Here is a 22605-nt window from a genome sequence, read left to right as displayed (position 1 = left end):
TAATTCATCCATGCCTCTTTATTCAACTCTTGTTCATGTCCTCCTATTATGAACAGATCTTTAACAATAGAGCAAAAAGCTTCCAAGGTTGCTAAAGTATTAGAAGAAATGTTTCTCAGTGTATGGAATTCCTGCTAGGATTCAATCAGACCAAGTTAGAGACTGAAAATAAACTGTGAGGTGGAGGCATCCATAGGTATGGAAAATTGCAAGCCTTATCAAATTTATTATTTTTTTCCTACACATGGATCAGTTTTGCCATTTTCCCTTCTCTTCCTCTTTTTTTAAAGTATTTTCCATGAAGAATGCTCTCTTGGAGGAGAAAATGTATGTGATATATTTTTAAAAAAACAAAACTAGCATTAAAATCTATTTTTAAATAAGCTGCTATAAATGAGATCCTAGTTTTGACCATTATTAAGATTCTTGAACCACAGTTTGTCACTCCTTAGGGGATTTACAATCTGGATATTCCTTGTGCAAACCATTGTAGGAAAGTGAAATAGGAACATTTCCAACCAGTCTAGATTTCCTGTTGAATTACTAGATAGAAAGAACATGAAGTAGTCTGGAACAATTTCTAGATAAGAGTGGTTTACATGAGTTTGTATTCACTCATCTATCAAATAGCTCATTCTGAGAGTTGAGGTTCCAAAAGTGAGTGGATCAAATCCATCAGGAATGCAGCAGGTTCTCTTAAAGTTTCTGAAGGATGTTTTTCCACATGGGACAATTTCAGCACAGAAGGTACAATGCTCATTTGAGCCTCAATTTCCTGGTGAATGACTTCATGGGATGCTTCAGGACTATGTCCTCCAGTTAGTCACTGAAAAATGAATTCACATTCATAATATAAAGAGGCAAATTATTACTTATACTATACTATAATAAATTTATATTACCAAGAATTAATATCCTTAGCACCCTCTCTATGCTTTTCTACCTCTCTGCCACCCTTTCCTTAGAAATACAGCTAAGGATACACACAACTAAGGATCATTTTGTATTTTAATTTGTTTCATAAACTACCAGAGCTAAAGAATTCATCACCAAGGAGTCAGAGTCCATGGAGAACAAAATTCATGAAATCTAACAACAATAATAGATTATAAGGAAGTGTTCTACTATGTGACAAAGACAACAGGTGCTAGAATAATTAACGGGAAAGATGGATGCATGGTAGCCTAGAATTAATGACACTTCAGTAAGACTCACTCCTTGTCTCCTCTGTTCTTTCACAGAAATATGAAGAAAGATAATTGTGTTTTGTGCTGGTCTTTGAACTTAGATTTAAAAAAAAAATTGCAAGGCCAAAAGGGAGGAAGAAACGTTTTTTTAATGCAAGTTGAAGAAAAGACTAAAAGGCAAGGAAAGGAAAGAATTTTTCAGCAAGGTCTTTTTTAAAAGCAAGAAGGTAATGACTAAGAACTACCATAACTATGTTTTATTATGTGAAGAATCCACTCATTTCTGTTACTTTCACATCTAGTTATCACTGCCAAAGAAAACATGCCCTGAGGTGCTCTGAGTATGTGTTTATTGCAATGTCTAATAGATACTATACATTTGTGGCTGGGATCACTAATCAACTACAGGAGTAACTGAGCACAGTTCAATATCCCAGTGAATGAAGGACATATAGATTAGACAGACCTGTATATTAATCAGCTAAAATATCCTCCAATGAAAATAGTTAAGGCTATATATACATCCTGCTGGTGATCTGATCAGTCCTTGACTAACCCTTGACCTTTTGACAGAGAGAGGTTATTGCAGAGTGGAAATCCAATATTATTCTATAGTTAGGATGTTGGTTCATGACCTTGTAACCAAAGAAGTTCTTTTTTTTATTAAAGTAACTTGGATTCCTTTCTAAATTTCAATTAATTATGTTGATGAGGAAGGTCTGGCTATAAAAATTAATCCTAAACTAAGTTCATTTTTTAGATTCTTGTCTAAGAGTGTGACTTTGAGAAAGAAGATAAGACCATTTCAAATCCAGTGACTGGACAAGTCTCAGAATCTTATTGTTTCTCCATTTACTTGCCACCTTTCTAATATTTCCACATTTGGAAATTGCTTACAATTTTCTTGATAAATGATTATTTTCTTCTTAAATCACACACACCCACATGTCTTATACATATAGTATGTGCATAAACATTGTCACATTCCAGAACTACTATCTATTTTCAAAAATAAAACCACAATTTGTAATTATGATCTTTTGATATAGGTATTGGAAAGGACTATGCAAGGATCAATTAATTTTTTTCTCCCTTAAACATGGTTTAGAACAAATAGGTCCTGACTTAGTTTTTTTTTTTTTTTTATTTTAACCCTATGACTTAATCATCATGATTGTGACTTTGGGCAAGTCATTTTATTTGTTTGGAGCTCAGTTTTCTCATATATAAAATCTGGGTATTGGATGAGATTATTTCTTCATTTCTTATTAGTACTGAATTCAGTAGTTGCATGAGTGGGAAGTAGTCTAGAAATGATACAACATGACTCTTCACCGTATAGACAAGGAAATTCAAGTTCAGAAAGGTTGAATGACCTACTTGTGATCACACAACTGGCAAAACTCAGAAACAGATTTTCATTATTGGACAGTTGGCTAGCATTCAATGGTTTTATTACAATTTGTAAATCAGTCTGTTACTGAAGCTATGTTGCTCTTTAAAATAGTATATCTACCAGACTGGATAGCTGACTATCATGTTTAACCTTATCCCACTCCAGTTCATAGTGCCTTCCCTCATCCCTCCAACTCCACAGGTAAGCAGTATTGCCTGAAGTTGTGTTTCAATGAATTCTTAAACTCTTCCCTGGTCTTGATCTTCCCTTGAATAGATGCATCTCTGCAGTCTCACCTTAGTATACCTACTTCATCTTTATTCTCCTCCATACATAGTCCAGTCTATTAGAATTGTGATGTGATTAATTTCTGCATTCAAACTACCAAACCTGCTGTTTTCCAGGTATTCATTGTTGATGATCCTGTCTACCCCTCAAAGTTTACAAGTACTATGCAAACTACAAAGATAACAAACACATAGAATTCCTTGAGAAATCATGTGATTATCTTTAACCAAACAGCCTACCATCTGGAGTTGCAAGTGATAACTAACACAAAGTTTCTAGAGAAAAGTGAGAGATTTCACCTTCTTGAATAATGAAGAAAATAATAACAACAATCTCAATAACAATAATGCCTTTAGTTTACTCTGGAACTGGTGACTAGATCATTCCTAAAGATAAACAGTGTTGATAAACCCACTGAATGGAAGGATGAGTCAGCATGAACTGTCCACTGCTGCTCAAGAGGAGACAAGAAGATAATGACTGCATTTTGCTGGATACCCACCTGTTTCATATAGAAAGATGTAGAAGTGAGTTAAGGCTCAAATAAGAATGTACAAAAGCCAGTGAAGAAGCTATATTATTTTGACTGGGGAGAATGCTGAGCTAGCATTAGATGAATGAACAATAAAAGAAAACAGCATCCCAGGCATCAGCTGGAAAACTAAATGTATTTTTTAATATTTTAAAAAAATTAACATACTACTCTGCTGGAGTATTTTATGGCATTTGGTATATTAAATGCTGAGGTTTCCTTTTTTCTTTTTCTTTCTCATTTTCTATTCTTTCCTCCTTCCCTTCCTTCATTCCTTCATTTCATGTTTTGGAACTCCTTACAATATTAAAAAATATATATATATTTAAGTTGATCTTTATAAAGATGGTTCTCCTTCTACACTATAAGGTAGTTTTACTACCAAAGTCAGTGCTGAACAGTGATCCTGAGTCTTGCATGTGCAAATAAATCCTCTTTTCCAAGTACAGACAAAAGCACTGTGTGTGCACCTAGAGAATGAGAGGGGTGGGGAATGGCATTGCCCAGAAAGCTAGTGAAAGTTTCATTCTAAGATAGTTTCAGGTGCTCTTTTACTGGCTGTTTTGTTCTATTTGGAGTTCATAGCTGTGGAATAGGCAGAGGGTAATTCTTATGAAAGAGAGAGGGGAAACAGGACAGGAAAGTGGGAGAGGGAGGGGAAGTGACCATGGAGGAGTCAGAAAGATAATTTTTTTTCCTCCTCCCTGAAGGAAGGATGGGAAGCCTTCCTTGGATGGGGTGGGTGGTGGAGTGGGGAAGAAAACAGCCTAGATCCTCCGAATAAGATTCAGATATGAGAATTGGAGTGCTTGTTTGTAGACTATCACAGGAATTGCCATTCTCTTGCTTCAGAGAAGTCCTATAAGAAGTGGGCTTAAAGAGATAATATAGTTGTACAAAGGCTGAGCAGCTCAATGGAAAAGAACTAAAGCCTTGGATAAGCCTATGTTTAGGAGACTTGAAATCTTTCTCAGAACTGTAATTCTCAATCCAGGAATCTATGGTGACATGTATTAAATATATCAATATCAAGCAACAAAACATGAAATTTAGCCTCCAATCAACATTGCAATATGTTGAGAAAGCAATAAAATAAGTGTAATCAAGAGATGCTTATTAGAGTGCAAGGTAGATGATATTGTTGTTCATAGGATAGACCCTCAAAGTTTCAAGTGAATCAGATCTCATTTATTTTAATCCAGAAGATCTGAGGCTGAATGAGTTTTCTTTTTACAGATCTTGTGAGGCAATTTCCAACACATTACGTGAGAGGGAAAGTAGTAAGGGAAGAATTTGCTGTCACTGTTTGGGTATGGGGAAAGGGAGATGTGTTACTGTACTTTAAAAAAGGGAGGGAAAATGAGTTGTGGATCTAGAAAGTTTAAGGAATGTAAAGCCAAGAGATAGCATGGGCCAGTCTGGCATAGATATGACAGTAAGATATAGGATATAATTATGGATAGGATTATGTGATAGAGAAATTTAGGAACTCTAAATTAAAATTTTTTTTATTTACTAATCAGAAAAAATAATATTAAAAAAAGAAATTGCTTTTCCTTTGAGTTTTACTCTCATTGATATGATTTGAAAGGCAAATTTCCCCTAGAAGAGATAAAATGGTTGTTCAAATTCAAATTCAGATGTCAATGTCAGATTTAAGGTCTTTTACTTAGAACAAATTTTAATAGTGAGAAGAAAACAGAGACAAATGAGCACAAGAAGTCAACAAAAGAGGTCATGAACTCTAAAGACAGTTTATTGATTTCTATGATTTTGTTTCTACTTGCTCCTTATAGAAGTTTATATCTGTAGCACTGTCCTAGGAGACTATTGATATGACTTTATAAATGCCCCATCGAAGACTGATGTAGAGATCAGGGTAGCAATGTTTTCTGACTCTATCCAGAATTAGGCAGGCTACAGACTTCCCTTATTCTCTTTTCAAAGGATTTTCAGTGAACCACATTGTCTTTTTGGAGGTTTCCAAAGGATAAATGCTTTCCTTATTATCTAGGTCAGGGGTTAGTAAACATTGGTCCATGGGCCAAATCTAGCCTGCCATTTGTTTTTTTTTTAATAGCCTCTGAAATAATTCTTTTTATTTAGCCTATTTTTCTATATTGCTTGAAGAAAAGTATAGTTCATTCTCATTAAAAAAATATTTTTAATATAGCAAGAGAAAGATTACCTTCCTCTTATAAATTGTTAGATACAACATGACAAACCCATCTAGAATATATCTAAAAGAAATGGATACCGTTCGTTAGTGAATGTCAATTCTGCCTCACCTGACACAATAGAAGCATCTGGTTCACATTGATCAATCTGAGAGTTATCATCTGTCCTGAGGAAAGTACAGAACAAGAGATCAATCATGTTCTTTGTAAAGGACACTATACCAGCCAAGGCTGAGCCACCTTCCATCTACACGCAACACCTTTCACTGGATGGAACTAGCTAATAGAGGCCAAGCTTTAACTACCTCCATGCTATAATATCTTAATACTTTCTATTCCCCCATCTGTCACAGTTAGGATAAGGTGAACACAATCTATGTTCTCTGAGTAATTCATCTATCGCAAGTAAGTGGAATTCCATAGAGGGATGAATGGAGGTGTGATGCTAAGGAGGGGAACAAAGACTGGAAATGAGTTCTAGTCCATGTTCTATGATCACAACTCAGCTAAGTCTTTTAAATTCCTCATATTTCTATTATCTTGCCTATCTAAAAGGTTTAATGATATCTTCTCTATCTGAAATTCCTTTTTTAGAGATGTAAGGGACTTTAGAGAGGTTTTCAATTCACAGAATTTCTGTAAGAATTGATATCTCAGCAGTCCCTATTTTTAACTGTCCAGTATTTCACTCTTCTGTTCCACTTCTCTGAATTCCCCCATTGAATAAATTGGTAGTTACCCCCATGTGAAAATATATTCCACTTTTTCCATCATTTATCTTATCATTTAAAGGTTGCCAGCATATATGCACTAATTGGAATTTTATCTGGCAGAGATTCAACTAAATATGCAATTCCCGGAACCACTTTCTATTTACAAGCTGATACTACCTATAATAAATATGTGACAAATTCTGTAGAAAGGGAAAGAATGATTATCACTCTATTCATCAATGAATAAATCAACAAACATTTATTAATTGTGTTTTTATTTTCAAAGAAACATACTAAATACTGGCCTACAAAGATTCAATAACCCCTTCTCTCAGTAAGTTTATATTCCATCTTTTGTCTATAATGCTATAAATAAAAGAAATATATGGTAGTGTTTTGCCCACAAATGTTGATAAAAATGTTTCCATTCTCCACTAATAAGCAAGACTAAACTTAGGCATTAGACAATATCAATTTATAGAGGGAATGAGGAGCTGTGCAGAGATTAGGATAGAGAAAACATTTAAGATTGCTTATAGGAAAAACTTCCGGAAAATTCACACACCACAAGACCTACAGAACTGATTGCAGATTGTTTTTTCTGTTCTTTCCACTATAGTATTTATGGAATCAGAAAGTAGTAATGGTATCAATGTGATAAGGATCAAGCTAAGATAAATGTATTGTGGGGTAGGGTGGGTAATTACAATGAAGGACACAAGTACAGGTAAAGTACATGAGAGGAATGATGTCCTACATGAAAATTTGGGAGTCAATTGTTTCCTTTTGCTCCCTCAACAAGTTGAGTAGTGGGGCTCGTGAATATTGTTCCTGGTCCAAAGTCAAGGTCCATACTGTTTCAGAATCAATACATAGTTTGCACTAGATTTGGAAGAGTTTGAAATGATGAAGATGGGTTTTATATCTGGTCTAAAATGGCTCATTTTAATTGTATGATTTGAAATTACTGCACTGAATTTTCATCCCTTGATGAGAGTTGCCTAATAATGGAAAATGGGATCTTGAGGATTACATGAATTACTCTTTCTTGACATTGTCATTTATTGGAATACAGGGTAGACTTGTGGAGTGGACTCAACATGAACTATTTACAATAACCTCCTAATTGGTCTCCCTGTCTTGTGCAATGATTTATTGTTTTAAGTCCTACCTCTGAAACTTAGTGTCTATATGCCCCTGGGCAAGACACTTGAACCATTCTGTGCTTAAAGTCAAAGTTTCAGATTATAAACTGCTAAAAAGATGAGGACCTATGTTGATAGAAAGTTTTCCCTTCTGAAAATTCCATAGAGAATTTCATTGATATAGATCAATGAAATCATTAGTCTAGTCCTCATTCTATCTAAAAATAATGAATAAATGAATTCTGCTTAAGCCACATACCCTGTTTACAACCTCTTTGAAGTCTGTTCACAGTACCATTGCAGTTTCTGTAGGAATTCAAGATAAAATCCAAATATGTTAGCCTTTCAAAGGCATTTAAAGACTGTGCTTCAATCTTAATCCTATTTTTTTTGGGGGGGAGGAGGGGATAGGGTATAACATGAATTTTTTTTCAAGCCTAAAATTCCCCAAATTCTGCTTCTTTGAATAACAATTTCTGATCCTCTCATGATCTTGTTTCCACTCTGAAAAGCCACAGCTTGTTAATGCCTTTCAAAAATATGGCGCAGACAATTGAACACAGTATTGAACAAAGCATTGTATGGCAATGTTATCATCTCTTTCAGTCTGAATGTTTTGCCTCTTAAGTAACAGGTAACTCTTCAAGATTTGCAGATGGAAGGGGCAGCTAGTGGCACAGTGAATAGAGCACCAGCCCTGGAGTCAGGAGTACCTGAGTTCAAATCCATCCTCAGACACTTAATAATTATCTAGCTATGTGCCCTTGGGCAAGCCACTTAACCCCATTTGCCTTGCAAAAACCTAAAAAAAAAAAGATTTGCAGATGAAGACCTGCATTGGTTGAAGGAATTTCCTCACCTGAGAGTTCCCCATATGAATTGAATCACAAATTGAGTTGCTATCCAAAAAAAAAAAAAAAAGCTTAGTTTTGCTTTAGCTTTTGTTTGGTTCAATTTTGTTTTGGTTTCCCCATTGTCTATTAGCTTTTATGGACCTTGCAAGATACTCAAACTCTCTGATGCTTTTTACATAAACTGTAGTTTAGACATCATAATCTCCCTGACATCTTAAAATTAGCCTTTGAATTGTGATATTATTATGAACTTGTTTATTTTTTATTAGCAAAGATAATTTTTGCAGCTAAAGCTAGTTAAATTCACATTTAGATATACCCTCTTCTCCCTTTCTTTTTTTTTCTCTTGAAGATACTATGCAACCCTTCCCTCATGGTACTCATTGCTTTCACAATCTCTTTTCCTTAACCCTTTTCATACTGTTCTCTTAGGGAAGGTTAATACTAATGAGAAAATAATAAAGCAAGATGTTATCACTCAGAAGGGTATTTGCATTTTAAAATGGGATTAAACTTTAAACCAGGGAGTGAAATTACATTTCTAGAAGGACAAATATAAATAGGTAAGGAAAGAAATGTGGCAATAGACAAATGCTTGTCAATACTGTGTCTGTCAGCTGTGGCTTGTCAGGTTTCCTGTGCTTAATCCTAGGTACTACTATCTAGAAAAGATGCATCAAGAGTAAGCATAATGGGGATAATCCATGAAGACAACTGTAGGCCACATCTGGAGGGAATGAGGAGGGTGGTGGAGTAGTTAAGAAAAGGATTCAGCATTACTTATACAAATATGAGTGCTAATAGTGTAAAACTCTTGACCCTCAATCAATGCAATTACCTCCTCTTACCTTCCAAAGACCCTCCACCTAGAACTGGGTGACTGGGTTTCTGCTTTGTGCTGCAAAATTTGCACTGCTGATAGAATTTGCATTCATTGACTCATAAACCTGAAATTGGAAGGGACTGTATGGGTCATCTGGTAGAGCTCCCAAATTTTTTTTTATTTTTAATAATAAATTGAATGTTTATGCTGTTAAGATACATAGAAAGACTGTAGTTGTTGCTGCTATTTCCTACAAGATGAAACCCATCAAGGGGTATAGGTTGGCGGTAACTAGAAAATTCAATTGAATATACCTATATTTGGAATCAAGTAGTAAAAATGTAAAATGCAGAGACTAATTATTATTAAGGTTGAAAAACATTAATGCTTTTAGTAATTTAATTTTTTGTGTTTTAAAAATTATTAATTAAAATTATACTGCCTCTTTTTGAATTACACCAAATTCATTTCCAAATTTAAACTCCCCATCTTCTTTCTCTTGTAAGACAAAGGAAAAATAAATAAATAAATTAACAAATCAACTCATCAACCATCTTTGGCATTATATGCAACACTTCTCATATATAAAACCCCATTTCTTCAGTAAATAAGTTGCAGTCTCTTATCTCTTCAGAAAATCATACAATCATCATATCTGCTTTACATTAATTTCAATTTATTGATTTTTTTCATTTATATAGTTATCACTGCAGGTGTGTATAATATACAAATATACAAAATAAAAGTTCAACTTATTAAAATCAAATAAAATAAGAATATTTAGTTTATACAATTTAGATATACAAAAACCAAAATTCATTTCTTCATAAATTCATTACTCAGTCCATTGTTGAAAGGTTATGAAGAAATGATTTCTTAAAGAACTATAAACTCTTAGCAATCAAGGTTGCCAGTTAGTAAAACTGTTGCAATGAAGCCAGAAACTATGTCAAATGCTGGGATACCAGGAAAGGAAAAAAATTCTGTCCCCAATGAGTTTATAATCTATTGAAGGAGACAGCATGCAGAAGACTGTGTATATCCAAGATATATTAGGCTATATTGGAAGCAATTTTAAATAAAAGGCACTAGTACTAAGAGAGAAAAGGAAGGCTTTTAATAGATGAAAATTTGGTGATGATGTTTGTCCTTCATTATCGAAGAGGACCATGGCATCAGAATGGTGATGACATGACAAGCATGTGTATTGGATTTGATTGAGAGGGCACTGTGCTAACTAAGCCACTAGCCTCACTTTCTCCTTGAGAGCTATCTGAGAAAATTACCAAATATGAATCAGTACAACTGGAGATGACCCTTAATGCCAGGCAATCAGAATTAAGTGACTTGCCCAAAGTCACATAGCTTGTAAGTATTAAGTATCTGAGTCAGGATTTGAACTTCCATTCCTCCTGATTCCAACACCAATGCTCTATTCCCTGTGCCACCTAGCAAAGAAGAAAATTTAGCTAAGTCTTGAAAGTAGGAGACAAAGACAGTAATCATATACATACATATATGTATATATATATATATATATATATATATATATCTCCTGTGAAAATTCTTGGAATCAAGAGATGGATGTGTGTGTGTGTGTGTGTGTGTGTGTGTGTTACAGCAAAACAAAGATATCTCTGTCAACTCCATCATAAAGCATTGGTAAGGTGTAGGCAGACTGGAAATGGAGTAAGGTTTTGAAGAACTTTAAAAGAAAAACAGAGGATCTCTTATTTGATCCTGAAAGTAGTTAAGAACCATTGTAATTTACTGAATTGGAGGATAGGATGTGACACTGTCAAACTTGTACTTCCAAAATTTACTTTGACGACTGAGTGGAGCATAGATTGAAATGAGGAGAAACTAGAGGGAGAAAAGTCAGTCAACAGGCTATTGCTATCATTCAGGTGTGAAATAATGAAGATCTGTACCAGGGTGATGACAGTGACAGAGGATAGAAGGGGAATAATATATAAAGGATATTATGAAGGTAGATTTGTTAGAACTTGAAACATATTAGACATGGGGTGGTGGGGTTAATAAAGAATGAGGAGTTGAGAATAACACCTAGATTATAAGCCTTGGTGACTGAAAGCATGGATATGAAATATTGCTTATGCTGTCAAATTTGGTTTGAATGTCAATTGGTTTTACTAAACTATTATTCCACTATAGTATTACAAAAAAAGGAAAATGAGGTGATGGAAAGAGGAATATATTTGGAAATTAAAGAGTGTATATGTTTATGTACAGAGAAATCTATCTTCATTATGTTAGGAAAAAATCGAGAAATAACTCTTGTATATTTCATGAACCCCTTTAGAAAGATTTATGAAAAAGCATGTATAAAAGTTGCATAGGATGGGTAGTTATATATAGGTTGTGATTTCTATTACTGGAGGGAATATTCAAATTAATTAGTTCTAAATCATTGGTTGTTTCTCTTTTTTGTTTATAAAATTATTTGAGTGGCATATGATGGAAAATTTTGGTCTGATAACATGGAAATTTAGAGTTGGAAGGGTCTTCAGAGGCCATCTAATCCATACCTCTTTTATAGATAAGGAAATAAGACTCAAGAAGTTTGCATGACATGCCTAAATTAACATATAATGGAAATAGTAAATCCCAGATTTGAAACTAAATCCTTGGATCCCAAATTCTGAATTCTTCTCATCAAAGTAAACTACTTTTGATTCTTATTTATCTAGTTTTTCCACTGATATAATTTTTAAAAAATTAAACCAATTAAATTTTATGATTATTGCTTTATAATCTACAGTTGGTCAGTTCTATTACTTTGATTTCTACTTTTAAAAATTATATCACTTAATATTCTAGACATTATGTTCATCAAATGAATTTTGTTATTTTTCCTAGCTTTATATTACAACTCCTTTTTAGTTTGATTAGCAAAGCCTTTAATTAATGTGAAACTAAATTTAGATAGTACTGCCATTTCAAATGTATTGTTTTATATTATATAGACCACCTGAAGTCAGGAAGATGCATCTTTGTGAATTCAAACTTGGCCTTAGACACTTGCTAACTGTGTTATGCTGAGCAAGTCACTTAACCTGTTGGTCTCAGTACTTTCATCTATAAAATGAGCTGAGAGGAAAATTGCAAACCACTCCAATAACTTTGCCAAGAAAACACCAAATGGGGTCACAAAGGGTCAGACAGAATGAAAATGTTGGAACAATAACAAAATGTATGTTTCATATGACCCTACTATGTAAATTGGACATTCCTTCAATTATTCAAGTTTGCTTTAATTCTATAAGGTGTGTTTTTTAAATTGTTTTGTATTTTGTCTCTCATGTTTTGTTAGATTGGCTCCTAGATATTTTATGCATTTTCTACTTATTTTGAATAGGCCATTTCTTTCTTATTGTCTTTCTTTTTTATTGCTACATAGAAATACAAATAATTTTTATAGATTTAATTTGTATTTTACTTCTTTATGAATACTACTACTTGAAGATATTTTCTCTGCTTCTTTCCTAATTCAATGGAGTCTTTTAAATAAAACATGGCATCATTTGCAAATAAAGATAATTTTGATCCTCTGAAATTGTTTACATCTGATTCCTTTTTCTTGTATTGCTACGATTACTTGTTTTTTAGAACTATGTCTAAATGGGGAAAAGAAGATTTCTTGCCTTATGACTATAGATATGGGGAAAGCCACAAATATTTTCCTTTGAAAATCACACTACTTGTTGGTTTTGGAGAATACTGAAGAAGATCTCTTTAGGGTCTGGTGATGGTGGTAATAATGATAATGATTATCATTGTCATATGAGTTAGGATATACAGACTTATTGTAGCAATGCTCTTTTGGGTTGTTATTTTTTAAAACAATAAATAAGTCCTATGTTTTCTCAGAGGCTATTTCACCATGAGTTGATACAATGTAATTTTGAGGAAAAAAAGAATTATTTCATCTTTATCCTTAATCTAAGTAATTATAGTGGAAGTTTGTTTCAAGGGTCAGAAACTTGCCCTCAGAGTCAAGAATACTGGTTTTCAAGCCCTGTCTCTGATACCTACTAGTAATATGATCCTTCAGACTGAAAGATGGAAATCAAGTACTGCTCTGCAGTAGGAATTTTCTCACTAGAATCTTCCTTTACCATTGAAATAACATGTAGTCCAAAAATATTAGATGTTGCTATTGTTGCTTTTATTACTAATAAAGCATCACAGTTATAAATCAAATATGGTCATAGTGAATAATTATTTAAATATACAGATGCAGTTTTCTAAGATTTTTAAAAATTAAAATGCTTACATTAATATGCATTAGTGATATTAGTCTTAAGCTTTTTTTTCTCTGACTTATATTTTCATGTTTTATGTATTAGGGCCAGCTTTGTCTTATAAACTAAGTTTTAAAGGGTGTTCTCTTTGCCAATTATTCAGAATAATTTGTGTAGCCTGGGCATTAATCTCTGTTAAATGTTTGATACAATTCACCTATAAATCTATAAGGACTTGGTTTGTTTATTTATTTATCTATTTATTTATTTAAGGTTCTTTGTGAATTGTTAAGCTTTGCTTTCCAAAATTAAGCTCTTTTTGATTTCAATTTCAGGTTCCATTGCTTGGTGATTTTATATTTTTCCACGTAATCACTGCTCTTTAAATTTTCTGACATCATTATATATAGTATGCTTTGATAAATCTTTTTTCTCTTGTGAATTTAGCTTGTACATTAAAAGTGACAATTTTTTACCTTTATTTTTTATTTGATTATAGATTTTATTAATTTTTCCAAAGAACTAGATTTTTATGTTATTTAGCATGTTTATAGTCTTTTGTGTTTTTATTTTATCTATTTTTCCTTTTGAAGACAAGTGTCCCCCCAAACTCTTATCTCCCTTCCAGTTCAATTTTTTTAAATTTTACTTTCATAAAAAAAAACATACTTTCTACCCTGCTCTCATACTATATCCTCTCCTCTACTGTTTTATTTACTCACTCAAAATACTGGGTGACTGGATTAAGAAATTAAAGAATTTGCTACTTCTACCCTCTCTGGGCCTAGATGGAGCTGCATCCTAACTTCTCAGTCTCTTGCCTCCCCTCTCTCTGCTCATAGAAATTCCCATTGTGTTATCACTGCCACAGAAGATATTGATTCATTCAGTCCAGTAATGATGAGGAAAATGAGAAACTGGTGGAGTTTAGTTGGCTTGCCTAAGGTCACAAAGGTAATAAGAAGCCTATCTGAGATTTGAATTGAGATCCTATGATTCAGGCTTAGTGTTCTTTCCACTATATCAAACTGTCTTAATATACTCCCTCCCCCCAAAAGAGCTTAATATCCTATCAGAAAGAATAATTAATTTAAATAGAAAGGTCTATTATGACAAAGTGGGATGATGTGCTCTACTGCCCTTGTTGTCCTTTCCTACACCATGAATGAGAGCATTTCTAAGAACCTTATTCCAATACATAAGGTTCTTTGTATCCCTTATGGAAAATGCATCCAACCCACTTCAAATGAGATTGTGCTTGACTGGATGCCATTGAGAATAATTGTTGCTTGTCCTATGTTTTCAAAAGCAATCAATGACATCACAGGTGATGACTTGTTAGTGAACTTGATTTAAGTGAGGCAGAGTTGCCCAAAGTTGTCAGCCTCACTCTTTCTTTCAGACATTAAAGTCCAGTGGCAATATAAAAGTCAGGATGACTTGTGATAGCCTGGGATGACCTTGGTGGCTTTGATGCCTGATGAAACTCTAAGTATTCTATAGTCTGCTTCAGCTTCTTCATGGTCCTTGTGACAAATGGTTCTCATTGTCCCATTCCTCTAGAAAGGTCTTCACATACTTGGAGTAGGCATCTCTCTAATTTACCGATAGCTTTAAGGTCCATTGGTTACCCTTGACCCATCTGCCCAAACAGTTTTACTGTAATGGGGCTGAAGCACATGATATAGCTTCTTAGAGGCAGAGGTGAGAGTTTGGTGACAGGTAGACAGCAGACACTGAACCAGAATGTTCTGAAACAGTGGAATACTGGAAACATTTAACCATTGGCCCTACAGGGGGAGATATGCACATGTGACACACATTAAAGTTTAATCTCCACTTGAACATTTTCTCCATCATTTAAATGTACAAAACAATAAACCAAAACATAATTTGGAGATTTGTCAATTCCAGACTTGTAAATGCTCACATTGTAAATTTAGTAATCATATCTAGAAAACCCAGCTCAACACATTCCTGCAGTCTGAATCCCTCCTTCATTACACCCCCTCCAACTCCCCATCCCCTTCCTGGCTACTGGCTCCATTCAACACAATGAAGAAACAAAGAGGAAGAATAAGATCACAATTTCTTGTATTCTTATTGTCAGTCTGAAAATAATTTTTTTCTTTCATTCTATGCTCTACTTGGCAAAACATAGTCTTATCAGTTCCATTCCCATTCTTTCACTTGACTAATTTAGTGAAGGGGTTCTTGGCCCATACTATATGGAGTCAAAATGATAATAACAATAATAATTTTATTTCAATATACTTAACTTCCTTTGTAGTCCTTTATAATTTAGGCTTTTTAAAATATTCTGTTTTGGTTTTGTTAGTGAAAAAGCTTTTTAATTTAATGTAATCAAAACTATCCAACTGTATTTTTTTTTATCATGTTCTCTATATCTTCTTGTCATAAACCAATCACCTTTCAAGAGATCTGACATGTAAATTCATCCTTGTTCTCCTAATTGCCTTATAATATTACCTTTTATGTCTGAATCCTGTACCCAGTTTGATCTTGTTTTGGTATAGGATGTGAGATGTTGGCCTAGTCCTAATTTTTACTATAATATCTTCCAGTTTCCCCTGCAGTTTTTATTGAAGAGTCAGTTTTTATCCCAGAAGTTGGAATCTTTTGGTTTATCTAACAGTAGATTAGTATAGTCACTGCTGCCTCTTTTGCACCTAATCTATTCCACTGATCCACCAATGTATTTCTTAGCCAATGCCAAACAGTTTTGATGACTGAGGCTTTATAATATAAATTTAAATCTGACTAGGGTGTTTTCCATTACATTTTTTCATAAATTCCATTGATATTCTTGACCATTTTCCCCTCCAAATGAATTTAGTTACTATTTTTCTTACCTCACTAAAATTAGTTTTTGGAAGTTTGATTGGAAGGGCTCTGAATAAATAATTTAATTTAGAAGAATTGTCATTTTTTTATTATAGTAGCTCAGCCTACCCATGAGCAATTGACATTTGCTCAGTTATTTAGATCTGATTTTATTTGTGTGAAAACTTTATAGTTGTTTTTGTAAGGTTTCTGAGACTTCCTTGGCAGGGAATTCCCAAGTATTTTTATACTGTTGAGAGTTATTTTAAATGGGATTTACTTTCTATCTTGCTCCTGTATCTTGTTAGTAATATATAGAATGCTGAAGATTTATGTGGGTTTATTTTATAGCTTGTGACATTGCTAAAGTTGCTATTTGTATCCAGTATATTTTTTAAGGCTTTATATTTTTTTTGCAAGGCAGTGGGGTTAAGTGGCTTGCCTAAGGCCACACGGCTAGGTAATTATTAAATGTCTGAGGCCGGATTTGAACTCAGGTATTCCTGAATCCAGGGCTGGTACTCTATCTACTGCACCACGTAGCCGCCCCTGTATCCAGTATTTTTAAGATGACTTTCTAGGGTTCTCTAGATATACCATCATATCACCTACAAAGAGAAAGAGTTTTGTTTCTTCATTAGTGATTCTAATTCCTTCAATTTCTTTTTCTTCTCTTCTTGCAAAACTAACATTTCTATTATAATAATGAATAATAGTGGTCATAATGGTCATCCTTGCTTCGCCCCTGGATCTTACTGGGATAGCTTCTAGCTTATTCCCATTACCTATAATGCTTGTTGATGGTTTTAGTTAGATACTTCTTATCATTTTAAGGAATAGTCCATTTAATAGGAATGGGTGAGGTATTTTGTCAAAATGTTTTTCAGCAACTATTAAGATTAATCACATGATTTCTGTTAGGTTTGTTATAGTTATGGCCAATTATGTTTACAGTCTTCCTAATATTAAACTAATCCTGCATTCCTGGCATAAATCCTAACTGATCATATTTTCCTAGTGAGAACTTGCTGTAAATGCTTTGCTAACATTTTATTTTAAATTTTTACATTCATATTCATTAGGGAAATTGATCTATAATTTTCTTTCTCAGTTTAATTCTTCCTAGTTTAGGTATTAGCACTTTATTTGTGTCATAGAAGGAATTTGGCAGACCTTTTTCACCTTGTTTACATACAATTAGATATTCCTTAATGTTTGGTAGAATTTACTTGTGAATCCATCTGTCCCTGGAGATTTTTTTCTGAGATAGGGTTAAAGGGTATCTAGGTGGTATAGTGAATAGAGCACTGGCATTGAATTCAAGAGAATGGGAGTGACCCTGGGCAAGTCACTTTACCCTAATTGCCCCCTGATTCACATCTGGCCACTAGATCCAGATGACTCTGAAGGAGAAAGTAAAGCTGGTGACTTAGCACAGCCTCCCCTCACTTAAATCCAATTCATGTGTTTGTTATGGCATCACCTCCCTGATATTGTGGTCCTCAAAAAATGAGTGACAAACATTATTATTATTTTAGTATTTAATTTTTCCTCCTTTTAACCTGGACAATATATATTTTTAAAATATCCATCCATTTCACTTAGATTATTAAATTTATTGGCATACAGTTGGGTAAAATAGTTCTGAATTGTTACTTTAATTTCCTCTGCATTGATTGTGAATTCACCTTTTTTTATTTTTGATACTGTTTTTCTTATTAATCAAATTAATCAAAGGTTTATCTATTTTATGGGTTTTCAACAAACCAACTTTTAGTTTTGTGTCTTAGTTTCAATAGTTTTCTTGCTTTCAATTTTATTAATTTCACCTTTAATTTTAAGAATTTCTAATTTGGTATTATTTGGGAATTTTTAATTTGTTCTTTAACTTTTTTAATTGCATGCTCAGTTCAACAATCTCCTCTTTCTCTATTTTATTCATGTAAGCATTTAAAGATATAATATTTCCCCTAATACTGCTTTGGTATGTTATCTCATTATTGTCATTGTCTTGCATGAAATCATTGATTCTTTCTATGATTTATTGTTTGATCTACTCATTCTTTAAAATTAGATTATTGTTTCCAATTAACTTTAGGTATATCTTTCTATGGCCCTCTATTACACATGATTTTTATCACATCATGATCTGAAAAAGATGCATTCAATATTTCTGCCTTTCTGCATTTGATAATGAGGTTTTTTTTTTAATGCCCTAATATAGGGCTGTCCAACCTTAGATTATCGTAGGGATGCATTAAAATAAAAATAATTATTCAAGGGCTGCAGCCAGAATAAAAAAATGCAGTCCCCTGGGGCCAAGGTTCTTAGACATAAAAGATTGCCTCATAATTTCTTAGAAAGTGGGGGAACATACATCATCAACAAAGTGTAAAACGTTAAAGCAAACACAAACAGCAAAGTGGCAACAAAACAGTATGAAGGTAGGTACATAGTGACTAGTCTGCATCATACAGACAGAATGCATCCCACAGATCCAATGAAAATTCTGTGCCATATGTTTTGTCTCTAATACTGCTTAAAAACACCAAAGAAAATTAGCTTCAACAAGATTATTTATCAGTGATGGAATTTTATATATATGTTTCATGCAAATTTTTATTTTATTTTTCACTCATGAAAATTAAAACCCACAGGCAAGTTGCCCAAGGCTATATTATGGACAACCCTGATGTAACTCATTTAGCTTTTCTAAGAATTTGGATGCTATGCTGTTTGGTGCATACACATTTAGTATTGAAATTACTTCATTGTCTATGGTACCTTTTAGAAGGATATAGCTTCCTTCCCTATCTCTTTTAATGAGATCTATTTTTTGCAACTGCTTTGTCTGAGATAAGGATTGCAAGCCCTGTTATTTTCAATTCAGCTGAAGCATACTATATTCTGCTCCAGCCATTTACCTTTACTATATGTGTATATCTCTGCTTCAAATGTGTTTCTTGTAAGCAGCATAATGGAGAATTCTGGTTTTTAATCCACTCTGCTATCTGTTTCTATTTTATGGGAAAGTTCATCCCATTCACATTCACAGTTATAATTACTTTTTTATTGCCCTCCATGCTATCTACCTCTCTCTCTTTGTATTTTCCCCTTCTTTCACATTATCCCTCCTCCTCAGTGTTTTGTTTCTGAATACCACCTCCCTCAATGTGTTTCCCCTCTTTTATCTACTACCCTCCCTTGTCTTTATCTTTCCTTTTCCCCTTATTCCTTCCCTCCCTTCTATCAGTCCCTCCTTCCCCCTTTCCCCTCTAATACATGAAAGGTAAGATAAATTTCTAAGCTCAATTGAGTGTGTGTGTCAATCCTTCTTTGATCCAAATCCAATGAAAGTAAGATTCAATCAGTTTACACCTCCTCCCTTCTTTCCCTCTATTGCAGTAGGTCCTATGCACCTCTTCATGTGATATTATTTACCCCCATTCAACCTCCCCCTTCCTCTAGTTTTTTTTCATAATCCCTTCTTTGTTAAGAAAATATATTTTTAAAAATTATTTCATCTGGGTGGCTAGGTGACAGACACAGTGGATAGAGCATCAGCCCTGGAGTCAGGAGTGCATGAGTTCAAATCCGGCCTCAGACATTTTAATAATTACCTCGCTGTGTGGCCTTGGGCAAGCCACTTAACACCATCACCTTGCAAAAACCAAAAAAAATATTTCATCAAAGTCGTGGACTTATATAATTGCCCATATCTTCAGTCGAAATATATTCCCACTAATAGAATTACAATTCTCAAGAGTTATGAGAATCTTCCTCACAGATAGAGATGTAACCTTAATCTTATTGGTTAGGAGTCTTTTTCTTTTCTGTTTACCTTTTCATGTATCTCTTGAATCTCCTGCTTCAAGATCAAGTTATGTGTTCAGCTCTGGTCTTTTCATCAAGAATGTTTGAAAGTCACTTATTTTCTTAAATGTTCATTCTTACTCCCTGAAAGAGATGTCTCAGTTTTGCTGTATAATTGATTCTTCCTTGTAATCCAAACTCCCTTCCTTTCCAAAATATTATATTCTAGGTCCTTCAATCCTTTAATGTTATGCAGCCAAGTCCTGTGCAATTCTGATTGTGGATCCTTGACATTTGAATGACTTCCTTCTGACCAACTGCAGGGTTTCCTCCTTGATCTGATAATTCTGGGATTTTGCCACAATATTCTTAGGTGTTTCCAGTTTGGAATCCCTTTCAGAAGATGGTCAGTGGATTCTATTTTGTCTTTGATTCCAGGATATCAGGGCATGTATCCTGTATATCTATATACATACATACATACACACACAAACATACACATACACACACATACATACATATATATATATATATGCATATATAATTTCTTAACTGTTTCCTGAGGAATGGAGTCCAGACCCTTTATTTGATCAAGATTTTCTATTCCTACAATTCTTAATTGTCTCTCCTGGATCTATTTTCCAGATCAGTTGTTTATCAATGAGGTATTTTACATTTTCTTCTATTTTTAATTTTTTTAAAATGCTGTTTTAATAGATTCTTGATGTCTCAAGATATTATTACTTTCCGCTGATCCCATTCTATTTTTCAGGGAGGTATTTTCTCCATTTGACTTTTTCATTTCCTTTTCAGTTTGATCAATTCTATTTTTAAAGAAGTTGTTATCTTCCTCCTTTTGCCTGTTGAGTTTTTGAGAGAAAAATTTTCTTTTTGCATTTATCCTATTGTATTGTTTGCTTTCAAAGTACTTACTTTTATTTATATTTTTCACATTATTACAATAGTGATGTTGTAAAAATAAACATACTTTCCCCCACTCCACAAAAAAAAGAGAAACCTCAAGGAAAATAAAGAAAAAACAAGAGTGCTTCAATCTGTATTCAGATACCATATCATAAGTTGATCAGGGAAGTTACTTCGATATTTTTCCCTACAGTTGCTATTACTAGCTGTATTTCTCTCCATCCTATTCTTCTACACCCCATTTATTCTATTTTTCTCTATCATTCTCCCTGTCCTTCCTCAAAAATGTGTTATATCTGACTACCCTCTCCTATAATCTTCCCTCTCCTCTCCTTCCTCTGTTTCCTTTCTCCTATCCTCTCCTACTTTCCTCTACAGTAAGATAGATTTCTATACCCAATTAAATGTGCATGATATTTCTTCTCTGAGCCACTTTCAATTAGAATGAAGGCTCATTCATTTCCCCTCAACTTCCCCCCTTCCACTTCATTGAAAAAAATTTTCTTGCCTCTTTTATGTGAAATAGCTTAATCCATTCTATCTCTCCTCTCCCTATCTCCCAGGATATTCCTTTCTCAGCCATTAACTCCATCTCTGTAACATATTATGCCTTCATAAACAACTTCCTCCTTATCTATCCTTCCTCTATATATGCTCTTTTTAACTTTTCTAATAAATGAGAAAGTTCATATGAGTTATCAGTATCATCTTACCATTCAGAAATACAAATAGGTCAACATTATTAAATCCTTCAAAATTTGCCCTTCCCATCTACCCTCTCTATGGTTTACCTGAGTCCTATGCTTGCTCTGGTCATTTCAAAAGGAGAGTTTGAAAGTTCTCTATTTCATGGAATATCCACCTTTCCTTCTGAAAGAGGATGCTCACTTTTGCTGGGTAGCTGATTCTCAGTTGTAATCTAAGTTCTTTTACCTTCTGGAATATCATATTCCAAGGCCTATGAGCCCTTAATGTAGAAGCTGCTAAATATTGTGTTTTCCTGACTGTAGCTCCACCATATTTGAACTGTTTCTTTCTGGCTACTTGGAATATTTTTTTTCTTGTCTTGGGAGCTCTGAAATAATATTTCTGGAAGCTTTTATTTTGGAATTTCTTTCAGGAGGTGATTGGTAGATTCCTTCAGTTTCTGATTTATCCTCTGCTTTTAGGAAATCAGGGCAATTTTCCTGGATCATTTCTTTAAAAATGAAGTCTAAACCTTTCTCCTGGTCATAATTTTCAGATAGCTCAATGATTTTTAAATTATGTCTCCTGGATTTGTTTTCCAGGTCAGTTATTTTTCCAATGAGCTATTTCACATTTTTTTTCTACTTTTTTATTCTTTTGGTTTTGTTCCATTGTCTCTTGTTTTCTCACAGTCATAAACTTCTATTAGCTACCTTTTACTTTTGAAGGAATTAATTTCTTCAGAGAACTTTTGCATCTTTTTTCCATCTGGCCAATTCTGGTTTATATGACATTCTTCTCCTCAATGGCCTTTTGAACTGCTTTTTCCATTCAACCTATACTGGTTTTTAAGATGTTATTTTCTTCAGGTATTTTTGGTAATTCCTTCACCAAACTGCTGATTGGTTTTCATAATTTTCCCACATGGATCTCATTTCTCTTCCTACTTTTCTCTCT

General features: G+C 33.8%; 1 long non-coding RNA gene across 1 annotated transcript in view; it reads right to left on the bottom strand.

Moving 5' to 3' along the window:
* Positions 1-7716: 7716 nt before the first annotated feature.
* Positions 7717-22605, bottom strand: part of LOC141503448 (uncharacterized) — a 177770-nt gene continuing 162881 nt past the window's right edge. The window contains exons 2-3 of the long non-coding RNA XR_012472849.1: positions 9131-9239; positions 7717-7744 (exon numbers count right to left, since the gene is read on the bottom strand). This is a non-coding gene — a long non-coding RNA (uncharacterized LOC141503448). The remainder of the gene's footprint in view (positions 7745-9130; positions 9240-22605) is intronic.

The sequence above is a fragment of the Macrotis lagotis genome, chromosome X, assembly GCF_037893015.1.
Source record: "Macrotis lagotis isolate mMagLag1 chromosome X, bilby.v1.9.chrom.fasta, whole genome shotgun sequence".
NCBI classification, from domain to species: domain Eukaryota; kingdom Metazoa; phylum Chordata; class Mammalia; order Peramelemorphia; family Peramelidae; genus Macrotis; species Macrotis lagotis.
The sequence above is the reverse complement of the archived record's forward strand: the minus strand, read 5'-3'. Positions and strand labels throughout refer to the sequence as shown.